The following is a 23,247-nucleotide window of genomic DNA, read 5'->3' as shown; positions in this document are numbered from 1 at the left end:
TTATCAAACGATGGTTCTGCACTGTTTTCTTTTGTAAGACATTATATTAAATTAATTTCGCGCTCTTTCACAAAGATAGTTTGATTTAGTTTGTTTTTATGTTTTCATCAGGCAATCAATATTACTACGCTTAAATTTTTCTTATACACTTATCTCACTAAGACATACACAACTTGTTTGGAATAGGGATTCCATGTGAAACATTTAGAATGCAGATTTAAAATACCTAAGTTAATATATTTGAACGAACTATGGGTACTAGACAACGTGTTAATTGGCAATTTGGCAATGAAGAAAAAACATAATATTAAAATAAAGTATTAATTAACTATTTAGTAAAATAAACCGAAAGTAAATAATTCACTACGCAACGCATAAACACCAGTGAGAGGCTCCTTTGCACAGAATGCCGGCTAGATTATGGGTACCACAACGGCGCCTATTTCTGCCGTGAAGCAGTAATGTGTAAGCATTACTGTGTTTCGGTCTGAAGGGCGCCGTAGCTAGTGAAATTACTGGGCAAATGAGACTTAACATCTTGTCTCAAGGTGACGAGCGCAGTTGTAGTGCCGCTCAGAATTGCATTTTATGATGATGGTAATTGTTACGCCCGCATTGTAATGGGCAGGGCGTAACAATTACCATAAGCTGAACGTCCTGCTCGTCTTGTCCCTTATTTTCATAAAAAAAAACACTAAGCGGACGCACGAATTCACATAGAATTAATCATAATAAACGTATATTTCGGGAAGTAGGAATCGGAAAGGTTAACACACGGACCTGTTGGGGTAGTGAAATGATATTGTATCCACACTTTATTAATTTATAGGAAAATTTGTAAACATTAAGTACCTAATTGCATTATACAATAAGAATAGAATAGAGTACCAGTTACTTTTTGTTTTATTAGTATATACCTAAATGTACGTACTTTTAATGTCCCATTTGAATTCAAAAAGCTATAAACATACAAAAGAAGGAATAATGATGATAATTATATGTATTATAATTATTATTTTAAGCTTGTTAGATCTGATGGTGATGGGATGGGATAATAGAGCGTAGTATTGAAAAATAAGTTTAAAAGTTTTTAACCTGTAACAATATTTTTGGCCTGACTAGTTAGAACCAGATGCAGTTTTGTTTTGACTGCGTGATCCAGATATCGCTTCTTATTCTATTAAAGGTGTGATACTGCAGGATATGGAACTTTTTGATTCCGTTATCTTTGGTGTCTATCGGTGACATGTCTAAACGGTGGTTCACTAAAAGATGTCACCTAAAAACAGTATATTCATGCTTACGTACTACAAAAAAGTTATAACTGAGCCTTAAATGAGCATATTGTCAGAATTGACAAGAAATTTCCATCTGGTACCGAGTTGCAGCCTCAAAGGCTTTCCAAGGAAAGTTCAGCCTACCATTCCGGCACTACACAGAGACGATTACTCACTGGCGACGCAAAATAGAAAGCTAATTACTTGAAGACCACACATGTTGTGATTTACCTATGCTGGAAGAAAAAAAAATATTGTCTTTCGTATTATTTAACCATGTTGTGTAGTAACATATGTGTACCACAAATGTATGCGCGTGTCGGAGGGTGTGGCACTTACCACGTGATGGTGGAGCGGTTTGTGCCAAGAAGGGAATCAAGGACAGAGAAATGTAAAGAACGACCTACCTGCTATACTTCTGTTATCTTCTTGCAAGTGGTGTTGTTGTGGACTGTATTTTGGGGCACGGCACACATTCTATTGTAAAATTATCACGATGTCATTTACTCGCTGTGCGGTAGGTATGTTCACTCACGTAGTGAACAACTAACGGCCGGTCTCAATAACCTACTTATCTTTAACAATTTGTTAAATTATATAACTGTAGCTGCATCTTTGCGTTTCAATAAACTAAGATAGATAGAATTTTATATCTTGAACTTTGATCTACCTTTGGGAGGGCTTACCGCTTACCATACCGTTTCAATAACATTTTGACAGATAAGTTTGGTTTGTTCTTATTACTGTAAGTCGAAAATTCGGGCGATTATCTTCTATAAGTATTTCAAAGAAAACTTTGAATTTTATTAAATATGTAATGGATTTGTTCAGTGATGACAGTGATAATTAATTGTTTGAGGCCGGTATTTTTGATACTGTGACTTTTAATGTATTATTAGTCGCATCGATGACTTTGTTGTGATTACTTTGTGTTTGGAAATCATATCAAGCAGAAGTTATTTTACTATCTTTATTGAGCGCCTTGGGTTTCATCTGAAAATAAAGAGTAGAAACAAAAGTTATAAAAATAAATGCATTGTAATCAACGAACAATAACAATAACCCAATATCCAATAGTATCTCTTACATTTTGCAGATCAGTCATTTTATTTTACTTGACCAATATATTATTATACGTATTAATGATTGCTCGTTAACGTAATCTACGGTCAAATGTCATTCTACGTTAACTGCTTCAGAGTATGATTGTTCTGGGCTTTAGTATTTTGAAAATTATCTAATTTATGAACTGTACAATTTTTAACCGATTTCAAAAAGGAGGAGGTTCTCAATTCGATCGGTATTTTTTATGTATGTACACCAATTACTCGAAGATTTGTAAACCGATTAACGTAATTGTTCCCATTTCCCATAAAATATTTACATAGTTTGGCCCAGTAGTTTTCATTTTATGAATATTTTTTATGAAATTTTTTGTCTACGTGGATGATGTTAGTGTTTTTTGTGTACGGCTTTTTTAGGAGTTTTCATTCAGTTTGATTATATATATTACTATTATTAACTGATATCAAATAACTAAAAAATTAATTTAATACACGTCTTATGCAAACCTTTACCTTTAATATTAATAAAATACTATTATTAATATATAAATTTCAAGTAGAACTTTAAAAAGAAGCATAATATTACTCAAAATTATATTGCGAAAGAAAATTTAAATTCTAAACATTTCTTGGTCAACAATTAACACGAAGCCGTTTTGTTATAATATAAAAAAAGAACGCGCGAGAGGGACATGTTTACCAAAGACCTATCTGTCTATAACTGTAGTTAGCTTTACGAGAATTTTGTAATTGAGACGGCAGTAACAGATAGTTTGGAAGTTACAGATAAACTCTAGTAGCTAACCGAGTTTAACTGTAGGTAGATTATTGAGACCGGCCGTAAATAGCGGCAGCTGCTTCGTGTGTGAACGATACTAGCGGTGTGTTCAATTGCGGGGTGCAACGGATGAACTGAACCTGCGCTTGCACAGGTGAGGTAAGTCATGTAGAAATAGCTCCCTAGCCCTCATTAGATTCATTTGAATTAAAATTATAGACACTACTGTACAGCGAAGCAATTTAACTTACTTGAAGAGAAAGCAATAAACGTTATCGATTCCATCAAGTTTCATAAGTCAAGGCTGTACTGCAAGTAATTTTATACAATTCAGATCGCGTGACTTAAAATTAAAAGTAGGCTTTAAATAGTATAAAACCCGTATTTAGTATATTTAAATAGAACAAAGAAAGACATTTCGTTAATATTTACCGATTCACGTCATTATTGTAAATTAACCTTTTGTTCCTCGCCTTTGTAAAAAATTTCGTGAGCGGTTCGTTAATAAAAATACATGTATCCTTATGTAAGGACTGTTACAAATGAGTTTCTCTTTCCCCGATACCGTATCAGACTATATAATAAAAATAGCTTTTAAGGAAATCCTTTTCCTGCCTATACGGAATATCTTATTTACTGCGAAGGATTATTTTTAATTAATTTCCTTATTTCTTATCGCATTTAGGTCAAAAACTGACTCATGACATAAGTATATTTTTATTGAAAATACGGGATGAGACGTGCAGGACGTTCAGCTGATGGTAATTGATAAGCCCTGCCCAATACAATGCAGTGCCGCTCAGAATTCTTGAAAAGCCCAAATAAATTTCAGCGGCACTACAGTTGCGCTCGTCACCTTGAGACATTAGATTTTAAGTCTCATTTGCCCAGTAATTTTACTAGATACGGTGTCCTTCCGACCCAAATAAGTCAAGTAGGAAATAAGCACAGTAATGTTTACACATTACTGCTCCACGGCAGGAATAGGCGCCGTTGTGGTAACCATATTCTAGCCGGCATCCTGTGCAAAGGAGCCTCCCACTGGTAGACGAGTAAGTTGTAAGTATGTCTAAATCCAAGTCTTCTTGTTTTGTACATAGATTGAACATCGTTGGAAATAATTTACTTCGGCAGTCTTTCGATGTCGATATGACGACGGTACTAAATTACCAAAACGGCTTGCAACTTTTATATGAGTCAGATCCGGTAGGTCAAGAGTCCTCCTAATTGATAAAAAAACATGAAGTTTTTGCTTACTAAATGACATTAAGTAGAGTTGTTTCAGTTTAGGTGAAATTACTTGTTGCTTTTAAAGAGTTATCTAGAATTTGAATAGTCTTTCAATCGTACTGCCAGTTATGACTATTTTTGAATTTGCAAAGAGAAAAATTAATCGAAACATTATCAAGTGTTGCTAATATTTATATTATAATACTAATCCGCAATGAACGAACATTTAACTTTAAATTTTATATTTAATAAAGACACCAAGCGCCGTTATATGTTGGCCTCAATGAGTCATACATCTTTGTCCCATTTGGTGTCGAGACACTTAGTCCGTGGGGCCCAGAGGCGCGGAGAATGTTCAAAATACAAGTTTCACGCTTAAATAAGGCCTCTGGAAGCCCAAGCGCTGGCAGCTATTTCGGTCAACGGATCAACCTAGCTATCCAACGCGGAAATACTGCCAGTATTATTGCTACGCTTCCACGTAATGATAGTTTTCTTATTCGGAAATATTTCGAAAGGACTGTAAATATGATTATAATGTCAACATCCCGGAGCCTGACAAGAACTTGGGCCAATCTATGAAATATGATCAAAGAGCCGAAATTGCGAGGCTAATAATAAATAGGATTGTACTGTTCCTGAAAACTTTTCATTTCACAAATAAAATCCTCATCAAAATTATTTAAGAAAAAAACAATTTTTTCTCCAACTTCTCAGAAACTTCTTAAGCCAAAACTCTTGTTATAAATTATTAAGAAATAAAAGGTGGACGACACGATACCCCTTGTTTGTAACATTGTTTATTTTGCTTTCAAATTAATTTTGAGTTGAGTAATTGCGAGAAAACAATTATTTTATAACAGTTATTCTTTCCGTTTTAAATGTTATTGCTAACTACACAGTAATTTTACCAGGAGGAGGAAGCCGGATTGATTATGGGTCCCACAGTGGCGACTATTTCTGCCGTGAAGCAATAATGTATTAGCATTATTGTGTTTCGGTTAGAAGGGCGCCGTGGCTAGTGAAATTACGGGGCAAACGAGACTTAGCTTCTTATGTCTCAAGGACACAATCGCAATTGCAGTGCCGCTCAGAATTTATGGATTTTTCAAAAATCCTGAGTGGCACTTCATTATTATAGGTAGGGCGTATAATAACCATCAGCTGAACGTCCTACACGTCTTGTCTCGTATAGTCATTAAAAAGTAATTCATCATTTATTATGTATCGTTACATAAAGTTAGAATAAAAAAAATATAATTTTCTTAACAATTGGTAAATAGGTTTATCAGAAAACAGTACAACTGATTTGGTATAGTTTAGTTTACTATGATTTAATGCAACGTCATCTATATTTCATGGCCTCAACCATTCTAAGTTTCCTTAGTTATGAGAATTATTTTTATTTATAAATCCCACGTAGTTGGAGCATTTTTTGTCAAGTACCTTCGCACCCTTTACAGTGTCTTTGACGTAGAATAATGGACCAGCCGCTCACCAAATGGAAATACGGATTATGATAAATCACAAACTTTTGATATTTGCCGCCTATCCCTTTGATTTATTTGCCAAGTACACAAAACGATATGCGCTGTTTTGCCCAGAATTTGTAAAGTAAGGGAAAGTGAGGATATCTCAATTTAGTCAAAATCGGGTAATTTCTTGCTATAAAGTTTCACACCAACTACAATCTCGATTGAATTTGCATTTTAACTTATTTTACATTAGTTATTTTCTCAATAAGTACCTACATGTTTGATATGGAAGGATTGGCGAATAGGCTTAGTTCTATAGCATATTCTGTTAGAAAAATTAGACAGTTAACTGACACAGATACGCCGGAAGTAGTATACTTTAGTTATTTTCATAGCATTATGTCCTATGGTATCTTATGCCTCATAGGCAGTGCGGCCGATATTATTATATGAAAAGGGCTATTCGCGCTATTTATAACCTAGGTCCTAAAGAAACATTCAGAGAAAAATTTAAAGAAATTAACATTTTGACTGTTGCTTCTCAATGTATTCTTGATAATTATCTATTTTATTGGGTGACATATATGCTTATACAAAATGATCCCAGAAAATGTACAAATCAAATGTGTTACGAAGTTTACAAAGAATTGTTAAACACACGCTGTGTGGGAAAGGTTATTATAGCATAAACGATTTTCCTAATGATACCACAGACTGCGAATGAAGCGAACACCTTTAGGCTATGTAATTATAAATGTTTATTGTACGATATTACATTGTAAGCCATATTTTTATAAAAAAAAGCCCGCTGAGTTTCTTGCGCCCGTTCTTCTCATGTCTGACGCAGTCTATTTTGAATGGGTGGTAGTTTTTGACGTTCAATTAGTGATTTTGAATCCTATTTTGAATAAAAATATTTGATTTTGATATAATGTAAAAAAAAAAAAATAACAAAAAAAACAACCGCCTAAAATCACTATTTCAAAACAATAGATATAAAGTGCACTAAAAGGTATAAAAATAATTACGTATTTTTATACAATCTAATGAATTAATCTTATTCTAGTTACGATTATTTTAATTTTTAGCATCGGTGTCCTTCCGCCGCAACCCGCTCTCGCCTCTCACCTCCTCACGACTCAAGTACATCTCACCTGTATCTCACTATGTATGAATTAACAAACCTATCTTGGATGACACCGGCTCCAAAACTTACAATAATCGTAACTAGAATAAGATTAATTAATTAGATTTTATAAAAATATGTAATTATTTTTATACTTTTTAGTGCACATTATATCTATTGTTTTGGAATAGTGATTTTGAAGGTGGTTGTTTTTTTTTGTTATTTTTTTTTTATTTTATGATTTTTAGTGAATTTGAAGTACACTAACTAAAAATTTCTTTAAATATGTGGAAATACGAGTATACAAAATTTTCAAATTCAGCAATGAACGTAAGCGCTTAATTAAAGAGTTCTGTTACTTGGCCATGGATTCCGTAATCAGAACCTTACCAAACTCTCACCAAACTATCTTTGAAGTATGTGCTTTCTAATAAAGAAAGAATCATCGAAATCGGTTGGCGCGATATTGAGTTATTCGTAAATTTATCATCCACTTTGCTATACGTACGTATAGTAAAATTAAAGACTTTTATGGTTTTCTCATGGATTCCACTGACTGGACCAAATTACAATGAGACCAATAGGGAAGCACCAGCTTTCCAAAAAAAAAGAATTATCAAAATCGGTTCACCCAGTCGAGGTAACAAACATAAAAAAAAACAAAAAAAAAATACCGACGAATTGAGAACCTCCTCCTTTTTTGAAGTCGTTTAAAAATGCAAAGCGATTTAGCTATCGTATTGCCAACACAAATAATTCAGGGGCGTGATCTTGGTAAATCATTTGATTCATCAGAGTCCCCTCAAAATACTATATAAGCATTCTATCTGTTCGCGTGTTAAGCCCCTATCTTTTTTAATTAATATATTATAAGAAACGAAAATAAATGTTTTTGGGTGGTGTTAACTTATACTTAGAGATCACGCGATACTGTTTGATCCGACATCAATATTTACTTAATTATTTTAGGGAGTGGTAAATTATTATGTATTTACTAGCTATTTAGTAAATTTATTAAGCTAGGCGTTACTTTGCGGAATTCCATAGCTATGCAAATGTTTTGAGTTTTCTATAGTGTAAAACACAAAAATAACATGTTTACATTGTTGAATGAACAAACAAATTTGATCTCTTCACCATTGTTACGTATGTCTTCCGGGGGTAATACGTCACAACAGCCGACCAATCACAGCACGTCATTGCATGGGGTGAGGGTATAAAAGAGCGTCCGAGGTTCGAGTCTCCTTAGGAGATGCCCCGCGACTGTTGTTGAGTAGTTTTTGTGGCCTCCACGGCCCACGTCCTATGTCGCTGTAAAAACCTTCAGGGCTTACACTAACAGGGCTTAGGAGGTTTTTATTTGGTAGGGGGTGTGTGTAGGGGACACTCGAGTCTGACATAAGGGCGCCGTTTCGAGGCCTAAATACGTAAATGTATTTTCTTCCTTTCGAAATTGATTCAGGCTCGTGCCAGATTTTGGCGAGTCAACATGTCCTGAGAATGCCTCGCGTAGAGGCAAGACACGTGTCAAATTGTTCAAAAGACAAATATTGGCGGAATCAATTTTAAAAAAAGTGAAAACATTTGTATAGCTATATAGTAACAGAGAAGGAATATCTCATATCTTCCATCTAACTTACAACAATATTGTTAGGTATGCATATTTAACCAGTGGAATGTTTCTTTGCACAAAATGCTTGCTCGATCGATACCAATGTGACACCTATTTCTGCCTTCGAAATGTAGTGCGTTTATGCGTTTCGGTTATGTCGTAATTGTGTTTCGGTTTCAAGCGCGCCGTAGTTAGTGCTTGTAGCTGATGCGACTTAGCATCTTAAATCCTGGCTCCTTAAGTAACCATTTGAATGTTTTTCAAAAAGTGTTTGAAAAATTTACAATTACTATTATCTTTAATTCACACTTACAGCAATATTTCCTCCGAAAAAGTTTAAGTAAAAACATATTTACTAACAGGAAAGTAAATTTCAAATGTTGTGCGTAAACAGTCAGTCAGGTGATATTTCGATTGATGACGTCACATTATATCAAACAATAAAATACACTATAAGTAATTACTTCTAGGGTAATATAGATTCCGAGTTATAATTGAAAAAAATATTCAGGCCTTAAATTTTTCACTGAATTTGTAAAAATAACCTCAAGAGGTGTATTATGCTAGTGTATTATGCCAGATAAACTAGCGTACGCTAGTATATCTGAAATTATAAACATGACATAAAAAATTGATTTATCATGTTAGTTGCCTATGAAACTATCTTAGATGTATTAGACCAGTGCCGAAGCCTTTGAAAATGATAAAAAGTGAAACAGAATAATAGTAGGATGAAACCCATTGGAAAATCACAAGAATATAACAAAAATTAAGGGAAAAATAAATAACGGGCGATTTGAGGTCGGGAAGTGGAAAAGGGGGGGTGTTTTAGGATAAAAAATGGTTTATCTTGATTTCCGGCGAAACTACAAGTCCTATGGTAAAAAATTAACTGGCAAAAGTGTAGGTAATAAAGAGATCTACAACTTTTGTTATTACACTTTTTTCATATAATCTCAAAATTTAGGTGAAAAATTCAAAAAACCAAGTTTTTAGTTTTTTATTTATATCTTTTTCAAAAAAAAAATCTTCGAAATTTGGTGAAAACTTACCTTATTATGTCCCAAATACACTGTAATTTATTTGATTTAAAATATTTATTTTTTCGCCTTATTTTAACTTAATATCAAAAAAGCACCCTAATTTTCAATCGAAAATTCTGACGTCAAAATATCAGCTTTTTTCAAAAAAGACCTCTTGAGTTCCAGGTTGGCCTTCAAGAGAGTTGCACAAGACATAGGTACAAGATTTATCAACGATACGTCACTCGAACGGTTGGCTCAGTGGAAGAACGCTCGCACTTACTTGAAGATGATTTTCGAACATCCAGAACTGCTCTATTCGGTACTCATAATATGATCTTCTACAGAACTCTTCATAACACAGCTTTAAGTCATACTTTTAGCAGTAGCCCGTATGTCTGCGCGCACAATCGTTTGTAAAATAATCCTCGGGACGAGTGAATGACATCTAGTGGTTGGTGTATTTCTTACTGTTGGTGCCACCAATAGTACTGTATATAGGCATATGATTGTCGAATGTCTTCTGTAATACTGATTCAAAAGTCAATTGGTCTTTAATTAAATTTGCAATCGGCCAACATACATTGTTTTACATAGCAAACAAGAAGAAACTAGCAACCATTAAGAAACACATATGTTTGATACGGGAACCGCTGAAAATCAGCTGTTTCATATCTACGGCCGCCTTACAAAGAAACCTGAGTCGGTGACCCATTTCCTGACTGCACAGGAACTCTCCAATAGTTTTATAATTCTCAATTACTATTTAAATACGATCATTTTCGGTTTGCTTTATTCTTTTATTTTATTATATTAAGTGTATCCTGCGAGTATTATGTAAAATAAATGTTTCTCTTTCTTTCATTGATATATTGTGGCTGACTCGCGTTGGGCATAAACGTAAGGATAAAACACAGAAATGATACAAATAAAAAGCTAGAGGTCCCGAGTTCGAATCCGGTAGGTGCAATCATTGATAATATGATGAATATGAATGTTTGTTTCAGAGTCATGGATGATTATTTGTATTTATGTATGTTTAAGCAAGTATATTGTATTAAATGTATCGTAGTCTTGTAACCATAGTACAGGCTGTGCCTAGTTTGGGGCAAGATCATTTGTGTAAAAGTGTGTCAATATTATTATTATTAAATACTGAGTACGTCCATTAGCTTGACGATGCTAGCGGTTTTTCTGCTGAGAAAAACAATGTAGAACTAAAGCCGGGGACGTCCGCTCCCAACCAATGACCGATTGAAACTGACGTTCTGCTGTATATTCTTTATTGCACTTAATGTCACTGTCCATGTCATGACGGTGACAATGATTATTGACATATATTTATTGCTGACTAAATGTCGCGTCAGTACAGTGACGTCCCGCTCATTTCACAACATTCTCACACAATATTCAACGTTTCGATTCTCTTATTCAACAGACAAAAATCACAATTTATTTTAACAAGAAGCCGTTGTTTTTTTCAAGAATACTGAGTGGCACTATACTGTAATGGGTAAGGCGTTTCACTTAACATAAAGAAAACGTCTTGTAATTTTTTCTCACAAAAGTATTTTTTATGAAAAAGGAGGACAAACGAGCGTAAGATTCAACTGGTGTTAAGTGATCACCGCCGCCCACATTCTCTTGCAACACCAAAGGAATCACAGGAGCGTTGCCTTTAAGGAAGGTATACGCGCTTTTTTTGAAGGTACCCATATCGTATCGTTCCGGAATCACCGGACAAGGAAGCTCACGCCAAGCCACAGCTTTGTAGTACGTAGAAGCTCCTTTAAAATCGCACTGTAGAGGAACGCCACACATCCCGATGGTTGGGATGATATCCTAATTTGTGGCGTGTCGTGCGAGTGTGCGGTAGGAATCAAATAAAACAGCTCTTCGGAACTCTCCCCGTGATTTTCATCAGATATCGAATTAAATATGATACTTGGTAGCAATATTGTATTGATACAGAATATACACATTATTGGATTGTATAGATACAGAAAAGCCAAATAATGTTAAGTTCAAGAGTGTTACGTTAATTACGTAATAGAATTACTTGGTTTGAATTGCAAACGAAGTAACAATGAACTTAGTCGCATAAAGCTTAATCCGTCTGAGCCAATATATATATATCTTCTAATCCACTACAAAACATGAATGCACTTGTATGTCATCAGTCTGTATCTTTTCAATGACAAATTACATGAAGTATGATTTACTAAAAGCCGTTTTGAAAGAAAGAAACAAAGAAAAAATCATTATATATTCTGATTATAGTTCTTAAAGTTATACTATTCTAATAATGATCTAATGACCTCAATGGGCCCCCAACTCAGTATAGTTGTAGTTTCGAAAGAATTCACAACGCTGGGCTTCCGTGGAAACCCAGAGAGAGCTACTAACGCGCAGTCCTATCACACGAAGGTTTACAAACTATTAATTCTCTATGAGCACATAGCACATTTTTTTTTTCAATCACGTGTAACGGTGATAGCAATATATCCAGTAACGGATACATTGCTATCCATAGTAATATCCGATATAGTTATATTATTAGTTATAGTCCAACGTCGATAGGTTATTGAAATGTAAGTAAGCGTAAAATAATAGATTTGTCTACCTCTTAATAAATAAGTTAAATAAGTTAAACTAAGGATAGACAGGCTACTGAAAACGGCCGTAAATATATTGAAATCAACTGTTAACAAAATGACAATTCAAATAATTTTTTTTAAGAATGGCTCTGTCTTCGATATAGTTGTGTTTTAGCAATTAGGTATATATATTATATTTGCCGTTTTCCGGTAGTTTTTTGGGTAAGGCGTATGCTTGTGTGATTGTTATTTGACATTCCAATTAGTTTATTGAAGTAGGCGTTACTTTGCGGAAATCCATCGTTATCCAAATGTTTTGAGTTTTCCTTAGTGTTAATTCCGCCAATATTTATCTTAAAACAATTCGACACGTGTTTCTCCTCTACACGAGGCATCAAAGCAGGAATGCATGCATCCTCAGGACATGTTGACTCGCCAAACTCTGGCACGAGATTCTGGCCGATTCTTGAAATATCCACAAATTCTGAGCGGCACTACAACTGCACTCGTCACCTTGAGACATAATTTTCATAATTTCACTAGCTGCGGCGCCCATCGGACCAAAATACATGCTTACACATTACTGCTTCACGGCAAAAGTTGGCGCCGTTGTGGTACCCATAATCTAGCCGGCATCCTGTGTAAAGGAGCCACCCACTAGTAATGAATTATAATAATAAAAACGTAAATTTATACTATTTCTTACTGTATATTTAATGGAATACAAAAAAACTAAGTAATTTGCTTCTCTACAAAAATAAACGATGGTCCTCAAAAATGTCAACCAAAAATAATATTAATGTCGAATAGAATTGATTTTACCTGATAGTAGCCGTATTCGCTATCTGAAATATGCTGATCAGAACGTGGACTGTTCAAAATAACTTTGTTTTAAACTTTGAACGAACCAATATCGAAGTTAATTTGGGACGGTTAAAGGTGAATACTGATAATCTGTGTGATAATCTAATCTCAGTGAACGAAACTTAATAAAATTTCAGGTAAATTTCAATTGTTTTGAAATGTCAATATTTATATTGTACTATTTTATATTTACTCTTTATGGAGTGAATATTAATTAATACGTTATATTAGTATTTTAATAGGTTATTTAAACGATAAAATTTATTGTATTTGATTAATTTTATTCTGTCTTTGAAGAGATGTAATAATTTATATCACACCAAAATCAAACCATTCTTAATTACAAGATTTTTAACCGACTTCAAAAAAGGAGGAGGTTCTCAATTCGGCGGTATGTTTTTTTTATGTTTGTCACCTCAAAACTTTCGACTGAGTGAACTGATTTTGATAATTATTATTTGAAAGCTGGTGCTTCCCGTATTGTCCCTTTGTAATTTGGTCCAGATCTGACAGTGGCATCCATGAGAAAACCATAAAAGTCTTAAATTTGCTATTGATACGTATAGCAAAGTGGATGATAAATTTACAAATAACTCAATATCGCGCCAACCGATTTCGATGATTCTTTTTTATTCGAAAGGATATAATTCAAAGATAGTTTGGTGAAAGCTTGGTTAGGTTTTGATTACGAAATCCAAGATAAAGTAACGGAACTCTTCAATTCTTAGTCAACTCTCAATCTACACATTTATAGATTAATTGTTAGTTAGTGTACTTCAAATTCACTAAAAATCAAAAAATATAAAATATAAAAAAAAAAACAACCGACTTTAAAAGCACTATTCCAAAGCAATAGATATAATATGCACTAAAAAGCATAAAAATAATAGTGTTTTTTTATACAATCTAATTAATTAATCTAATTCTAGTTACGATTATTGTAATTTTTGGAGTAGGTGTCATCCAAGATAGGTTTGTAACAACATATGTATGTTACAATACATAGTGACAAACCTACCTTGGACACATCTCACCTATAACGATGTAGTTATAGGTGAGATGTGCTTGAGTCATGAGGAGGCGAGAGCGGGTCGCGGCGGAAGGACACCGATTCCAAAAATAACAATAATCGTAACTAGAATTAGATGAATTAAATAGATTGTATAAAAATACGTTATTATTTTTATACTTTTAGTGCATATTATATATATTGTTTTGGAATAGTGTTTTTGAAGTCGCTTGTTTTTTTGTTAAAATATATTTTTAGAGATTTTATAGTACAAGTAAAAGTACTACTAAGCTCTCACCAGTAAATCCATCTTAATTATGCTGATATATAATAATGAAATTGATATACATAACCATATGAATAGTACTTATTTATTTTGATCTTTTGACTCTATACTTAAATAAAATATCTTTTACTAGCTGACGTAGACGTTGTTCTGTATAAAATAAAAATATAATTATTTTTTATGAATTTGTCAATAATATATCATAACATCAAGAATTACTTCGTGAAATATGCACCCTGCTGTCGTAATGAAATTGTTTCACAACAGAACTGTCAAACCGTTTGTTGTTTTTATTTAAATCCGAGGATTTTCATGTTTATTCAAACCTTTTAAATCTTTCCTGGACTTCCACAAATAATTCAAGACCAAAATTAGCCAAATCGGTCCTGCCGTTCTCGAGTTTTAGCGAGACTAACGAATAGCAATTCATTTTTATATATATAGATATAAAACATAATATGACAGACAGCCAGGTTGTATCAATATCATTATATCATATATTAATTAAAATAAATTAAATTGAATAGTTTTATCCAATGGACTCATGAAAAGAATCTCTCTGCTGTAAGAAATTAGTAATGTAAATCTGTGCTTTATTAGCAACACTGACCATCACTGACAAGCATGTACCTACTATTACTAAAGTATTCACAGAGATTCAAAAGTACCAATTTAATTATCTTATATCTTTAATCGAGCAATTATTTTATATACATAATCTGAATCTCGGAAAGGGCTCCAACGATTTTCATAAATTTATTTAAGGGGATTTTGAGGGCGATAAATTGATCTAGCTAGGTTACAATGTAAAAAAATGAAGATTTATCCGTGTTTTAATGAGAAACGCTACAATAACAATAGAATACAATGGTTAATTTCGCCACTATATACAAGACTATAATAGCTCACATGGAACATTGGGTGATCCGGAAAGCAGAAGACCCCTGTTCGAATGCAGATGTCGTATCAGTATTTTTTTTTTGTTCAAGTTTTGTACATTCTTAAAAATCCGAGCAAGACTCGGTCGTCCGGATATTATAACCTTATAAAGTGAATTGGTCACATAAATTATGTCGTTAATTCTATTTTTTTGTTAGTCGAAGATATTCTTTTGCCGATCGCGTTCGTGGCTCGTGGATCGACCTAGAGCAAGCCCTATGTACAGGATGATTGTTATTTATCGAAAACGGTGCTTCTTATTGAAAAAGTTTTCAACAGAGAATAATTAATTTGTTAAAACAATAGTAACACATGGCAATATTCTAAAAGCTTTCGTTACCCTTAAATTATCATTAATCTTGCTTGGACAACAAGCTAATGGCCGAAATTAATAATCAATCTAATTTTTAATCTTCAGATTTCGATCGAAAATATAATCCAAGTCTTTAGTTATGCATGCCAATAAACAAACCGTGGATTAAAATTGTAAACTCTAAAATCAATATACCTTTCGAAGGAAGGATCATAGATTAACTCTGTTTGATAATGACAGTTTGAGTGTGTCAAAAATAATATTAATGACGAATAGAATTTATTTTACCTGATAGAAGCAGTATTCGCTATCTGAAATATGCTGATCACAACGTGGACTGTTCAAAATAACTTTGTTATAAACTTTGCGAACCAATATTGAAGTTAATTTGGGACGGTTAAAGGTGAATACTGATAATCTGTGTGATAATCTAATCTTAGTGAACGAAGCTTTATAAAATTTCGGGTAAATTTCAATTGTTTTGAAATGTCAATATTTATATTGTACTAATTTTATATTTACTCTATATAGAGTGAATATTTATTAATAGGTTATATTAGTACATTAATAGGTTATTTAAACTATTAAATTTATAAGAAGTTATATCATAATACACGCCAAACTCAAATCATTTTTAATAACAAGATTTTTTATAGATTGTACAGTGCCTACTGTATTTCTTATATTATGTCTTAATTGTAGTCAAAACTACTGCTAAACTATCAATCTGAATTATGCTGATATATAATAAAGAAATTGATTGAACGATCTAGCTAGGTTTCAATGTAAAAACATGAAGATTTATCCGTGTTTTAATGAGAAACGCTACAATAACAATAGAATACAATGGTAAATTTCGCCACTATATACAGGACTGTAATAGCTCACATGGAACATTGGGCGATCCGGAAAGCAGAAGACCCCGGTTGGAATCCAGATGTCCTATCAGTTTTTTTGTTGTTCAAGTTTTGTACATTCTTAAAAATCCGACCAAGACTCAGTCGCCCGGATATTATAACCTTATAAAGTGAATTGGTCACATAAAAAATGTCGTTAATTCTATTTTTTTGTTAGTTGAAGATATTCTTTCTCCGATCGCGTTCGTTGCTCGTGGATCGATCTAGAGCCAGCCAGGATGATTGTTATTTATCCAAAAAGGTACTTCTTATTGAAAAAGTTTTCAACAGAGATTAATTAATTTGTTAAAAAATGGTAACACATGGCAATATTTTATAAGCTTTCGTTACCCTTAAATTATCATTAATCTTGTTTGGACAACAAGCTGATGGCCGAAATTAATAATCAATCTAATCTTTAATCTTCGGATTTTGGACCGAAAATATAATCCAAGTCTTTAGTTATGTATGCCAATAAACAAACCGTGGATTAAAATTGTAAACTCTGAAATCAATATACCTTTCGGAGAAAGGATCATAGGTTACAGCTTACCTCTGTTCGAAAGTGACAGTTTGAGTGTATCAATAACATATCTGTCGATTTGTCGTTTCGATCCAGAATCTGCAATCTTTATCTTAGACTTTCCAGACAGATTTAAGATTTTATTTGTAGATTTATTTCGTGCCTAATGGATTTATGAAGTTTATAATGAAGCTAATAGAACTAAAAGGTACTGGACTTATTGATTAAAATACACGATAAACAAATATAATACTCTAGGAAAAGACTGAAAATAGTCACTGAAGTATTCAAAAATATCTTCGCAGAAAATTTTGTACATTTTAGAGATGTATCTTTGATAGAAAAATGTGGTGGGTTGACTAGCAAATATGTTAACTGAGCAAATGTTTTTAGTCTTGAAAAATCTTAAATAATTCATAATTGTTAATTATATGTGTCGATCTTTTGAACTTTAAAAAATTAAATATCAAAGACGTCGCGGGTTTGTGTTCCACATCGTTCATAAATATTGGTTACAATTTTATTAAATATTACGCCCGTGAACACTCAGACTGCGAAACACGCGGAAATTCGATAAAATAAATAAAGAAATAGTTATACTATTAAAATTTCGGGTGGTTAACAACTTCTGATAAATTATTATTAGATACGTTTTATCAGAATATATATACAAAATAGAGTTTAATTGAATTTCAGTAAATAGTTTTTATAAGCTTATTCTTTACCTAATTGCAAATACAACACCTCAATTCATCAAAAAAAAAAAAATGGAGATGAGTAAGAGTGAACACAGAGAAACCATTGAAGTAAAAACACTTAGACAAAATGGCACTTACGCCTCTTGTCAACTTGAAAGACACTCAACTCAATCTCGACTTCCAGCCTCCAAGTGAAGGCACGGTGATATTCTCCCTGTAAACACAAACTACATTGAAAGCTTCTTTACAATGTACAGAATATTTATAACTGTACAGTGACTATGATACTTATAATAATATATTTAATTTTGTGACAATAAACAAACATGCAATTACTTTATTTATTAATAATTATTAATTTCCGCATCTGTGTAAATAATCTAAGCTGTGGAGATGACATGGTGTTGTTATACCCCACGGCCGGCTCGATCAGAGAGTTTAATTATGTGAGGAGTATGCTGCCAGACATTAGTCACCCAGTACCAATATCTAGGTCATTATGTTGCGGAGGACCTTAGGGACCAGGTGGACATAAAACGAGCCTCAGACGTAAGGTGTAATATGTTGGCCCGAAGGTTCGCCCGATGTAGCAAGGAAGCAAAAATTACGCTAATTAAAGCCTATGTCAAACCTTCTACACGGGGGGACTGTGGACCAACTACACTACAACAATAGTTTCAGGATGCTGATAGGCTTGCCGCGGTTTTGTTCGGCATCAGGCATGTTAGCTAAAGTACGAACGGATGATTTCTATGCCATCATAAGGAAAAGGACGTCATGCGTCCTGGCAAGGCTGCGTTCGAGCTCAAACAGTATCCTGAATATGAAAGCAGGAAAACTGGATACGCCAATATTGCGGCGATTCATTCTAGTTCTTGTCCAATAAAAACACGCTTTCTCAGATTTTTACTACAGTATTTTGTGTTATTATGTATTATGATTTAATTACATCAAGCAAATCGTATAAATTGTAACATACTAACATAGTTTTTAAGCCTGTAACTAATAAAACAAGAGCCTCGGATATTTACAATTGAGCATTGAGTATTTTTTTACAATTGAGCATCATTTTAACAATTAATTAATTATAAGCAATTAAAAATATGTCACGGTTAGGGCAGCGTTCGTTTTAACGCATCAACCCTTTCTTGTGTTGAATATTGTTGCTAAATTGTTAAGCCTTTTTAACTACAGCTGTTAAACGTGATAATACCTACATCCACCCTAAAAAACAATTTCAAATATTGGTCAATTAGGTATTTAAAATAAGATTTGTTTATTTTTTGAAAAAACATACTCTATTACATACAACTTTTTTTTAATGATAATAAGGGATGAATCGAGCAGTACATTCAGCTGATGGTAATTGATACGTCCTACCCATAACAATGCAGTGCCGCTCAAGATTCTTGAAAACCTGAAAATTCTGAGCGGCACTTCAATTGCGCTCGTCACGTTGAGACTAACAAACTAACAAAGTCTCTCTTCAAAATGTTAAGCCGGGTTTTTGCTGATCGAGTACACTCGTTCGAGCTAAGCCGTATAGGATTACTCGTACACTTGGATTCTTACACAATCAATATACAACTACTGAATTGTTAATGAGAGGTACGGAATTCGTGATAAATAGTTTAATGATGAGATATAAAATCATTAAAGGAAAGAAAACAGAATAAAGGTTATGGACCCGTTCCTTTATTCTAACACTTTTTCAGATGAATGACAGTCAATTATTTATTTATTGGGTCTACCAGCGATCTTATATAACAATATTTCTAAAACAATTAACATTACATGCACAGGGTACACAAAATCATTTTAAGGGTTTCCATATTTCGGGCCATTGTGCAGTTACGCGCTGTTTCCATGAGTTTGATCACTGCATATTCTAGAGATCTCTTAAGTGACACCATCCATATCAGTTTGTCATTTAAAGAAGGCCATTTTGTATTAAACTAACCATAATAATTATGTATGAGCTAGACGAGGTCCAGTCTTCAGCTCCTATAAAGTCCGGAAAGTTGACTTCCAATGAAGGTTGGATATTTCGTGCCTTGTAACCAGGTTCCTTGAAGGTACAAGACACATTTTTAAATAGATTATTGCTAAGAGGTTTAACAACATATAAAAAAGGTAATAATAATAATAAAATTTACCCGTGGGAAGCTTCTTTGCACAGAATTCCGGCTAGATTATGGGACCACATCGACACCTTTTTCTGCCGTGAAACAGTAATGTGTAAACATTATTGTGTTTCGGTCTGAAGGGCGCCATAGCTAGTGTAATTACTGGGCTAATGAGACTTAACATCTTATATCTCAAGGTGATGAGCGCAATTAGTGCAGTGCCGCTCAGAAATTTTGGGTTTTTCAAGAATCCTGAGCGGTACAGCAATGAAATTGTCAGGGCATGTCAATTACCATCAGCTGAACGTCCTGCTCGTGTTATTATGCATTATGTCCCGTATTGTCATAAAGCAGTTACAAAAAATCCCGCGTTGAATGACAACAGTCTGATAATGAAGTGTTCTTTTATTTTATACAAATTTAATATGAAATCTTTATATTTAACCGCTTCGAATACTTAATAACGTATTGTAAATCGGAAGAACTTCAAAGTACGGAAACAAGTCGGAAATAAAACGCAGTTGAATGTTATACGACACAAAGGCTGAACACACAAAGCGACATGGTGTAACTCCAACCGTTAGATAAAAGCTCTGCTAAGGATATTATGGAAGAAACAGACGTCTTACTGCAGTTTATTGCATCCCTGTTTGAGCTGAAAGCAATAGAAGACCATCCCACATTATTCCACTCGATTTTCTCGATTGTTATTTCTCGTTAGCAACACAATAAATACTACTTCACATTTAATAATACAGCAATCTTTTGAGGATTTATAATTGTTTAATGATTATTCTTATTACGTATTTGAACATGCGAATATTTTCTTTTTAAAATTACTATTACATAATCTGCAATTACTCTTTGATCTTGTCAAATCTTGAATTTAAACAAATTACCGTTAAAAGCTGAAACTTTACATATTCGAATGACAATACATTTTTATGATTTGGATAACTTGGACTTGATCCCAGGATTAGCTACACAGGATGGTACTCTTCAATGGAGTCTCGGAATACATTTCAAAAATAATAATATTATCACTACATATTATAATACAAAGTCCTCCGCTGCATCCGTCAGTCTGCCTATTCGCGATAATGTCTTGACATTATCTCTTGAGCTAAGGCACTGATTTTCATACTGTTTTTACCAATAGATAGTGTGGTGCTCGAGGAAAGTTTAAGTATATAGTTTGTTAAGATTTGTATATTATATAAACGGTATGTATTTAAAGTGTCGAAAAAAAATAAGCTTATAACTTAAAGGCTGTCTAAACCCTTTGAGATATAACAAAATTATGTATGGTGCAATTGTGTATCTAATATAGGTCTACAGAAAAGTCCGCGATGGCATATGTCTATCTATTAATGATGACATAATTATATACATTTTAATTATTGACAGAACAGCGACTGTCGGGTCAGCTAGTTATCAATGAAAATTAAGAATTTACTTGATATATTATGTAGGTTTGTATTGAGGAGGCGATGGCTGGCTCATGCGTCATGCTCGTGAACCGGCACTGCTTGTGGTGGCAGGATGATCCTGTTGTCGAAGACTCGGTTTCAGATTCTTAAAAGTTATTGTGTATATGTATGTATAGATATTTATTTATTTATAATCGCTTATAAAATGCTCACAGTATACCTTTATTTATTAATTTATGGTGTATGTGGATGATGCAGCTACTGTACTCAATAACTTTTGTATTAATTTACATTTACCTTTTTGACTTACTCGTGTAAGACACTGACTATTTAAAGTTTGTGTGTGTTTGTTGCATCATTTTACATTTTACATATTATATTGTAATTGAAATGATTTGAAAATCGATGTAAATGTAAATCTTGATATATAAGAGTGGCAATGAGTTTCTTGCTACTTCTTCTCATAAGCTCAACCCTTTACGAAGTAGTGGTAGATTCAATGAGAAAAATATTTTTTTTTGACCGAAACACAATAATGTTTACACATTACTGCTTCACAGCAGAAATAGGCGCCATAATCTAGCCGGCATCCTGTGCAAAGGAGCCTTCCACTGGAATTAGATGCGTGATTAACGCACCAATAAAAGCAACACAAACTGATATTTTAATTTGATTATGTTTATTTAGTTAACAGTTAAAATATTATTAATATTACACATAGATTATGGAATTCCATTTTCCATGGTCCTCATATATTTTCCTGACGATGTGGAAGAACCGCATGTATTAAACCTTTTATGATATAAATTATGATCTTTTATTTTCCTTAGCCAGATAATAAAAAAAAAAACTATAAAAGCCGTTCCCTGCAAGGAACAAAACTAAAGCATGGCCTGTACTATGGGTACAAGAAAACGATATATTTAATACAATATACTTACTTAAACATACATAAATACTTAAAAATATCAATGGCTCGGAAACAAACATGCATATTCATCATAATATAAACGATTGCACCTATCGGGATTCGAACCCGGGAGCCTTAGCTTAGTAGTCAGGGTCACTAACCATTCGGCGATATGGGTCGTCGTATAATTATAAATGTTTTCTTATTTTTATATAATATGTGTTGGTGAAGATATATATATATATATTACTACTTTTTAAATTAAGTATGATGTACTTCTCTTTAAAGATATAAAATAATAAACTACTAACAATGCCCCCCGGTTTCACTCGCGTAGATACCGATCTCGTGGTAGTGGAAAGTCTACTAAGTCGGTCTGTCGATTTATTTTTGTTAACATAAAGAATTTATTTCACTTTGCTTTTATTTAATTATTGCATTAGTTTCTTTCGATTGACATTTTTAAATTCGTTAGATCTTTCGAACGGGTTGTCTGATTTTGATAAGAAAAAACAATGTACAGGTATTGAAATGTTCTTTAGTAAAATATTTAATTTATATATTTATTGGGATGAGAAATAATTATACAGAGGTATGAATAATGTAGTTTGATTATTGTCGCCATTATTATCAACCTTAAAAATCTAAAAAAAGTAGTTATAGTGGCATAACTACAGTACATGTGGTCTCGGACTTTTTTGTAGATATTGATACGTTCTATAATACTGTAGTACATACTTTTGTTCTTTCGTTAATAGTTTCCTCAGCATCAATAGTTTTAACCCCATACCGACTAAAACCTCCTCTGTGCTGTTAGCAGCCCTGGCTTTCACAGCGAAGTAGGACGTGGGCCGTGGAGGCCGCAAAGACTACGCAACAACAGTCGTGGGGCGTCTCCTAAGGAGACTCGAACCTCAGACCGGCTGTGTGCTTGTGGGAAGGAGAGAGAATGAAAATGAAGATGAAATATGAAAAGGTGATAAGAACACACTCGCCGGCGAGTGTGGTGATGTTTTGTGTAATGTATGTAAGTGTGTATGTATGTGTTTAGGATTGTATGTATGTGTGTTTG

Source organism: Leptidea sinapis, chromosome 1 (assembly GCF_905404315.1).
Source record: "Leptidea sinapis chromosome 1, ilLepSina1.1, whole genome shotgun sequence".
Taxonomy (NCBI): Eukaryota; Metazoa; Arthropoda; class Insecta; order Lepidoptera; family Pieridae; genus Leptidea; species Leptidea sinapis.
Note: the sequence above shows the minus strand (reverse complement) of the source record.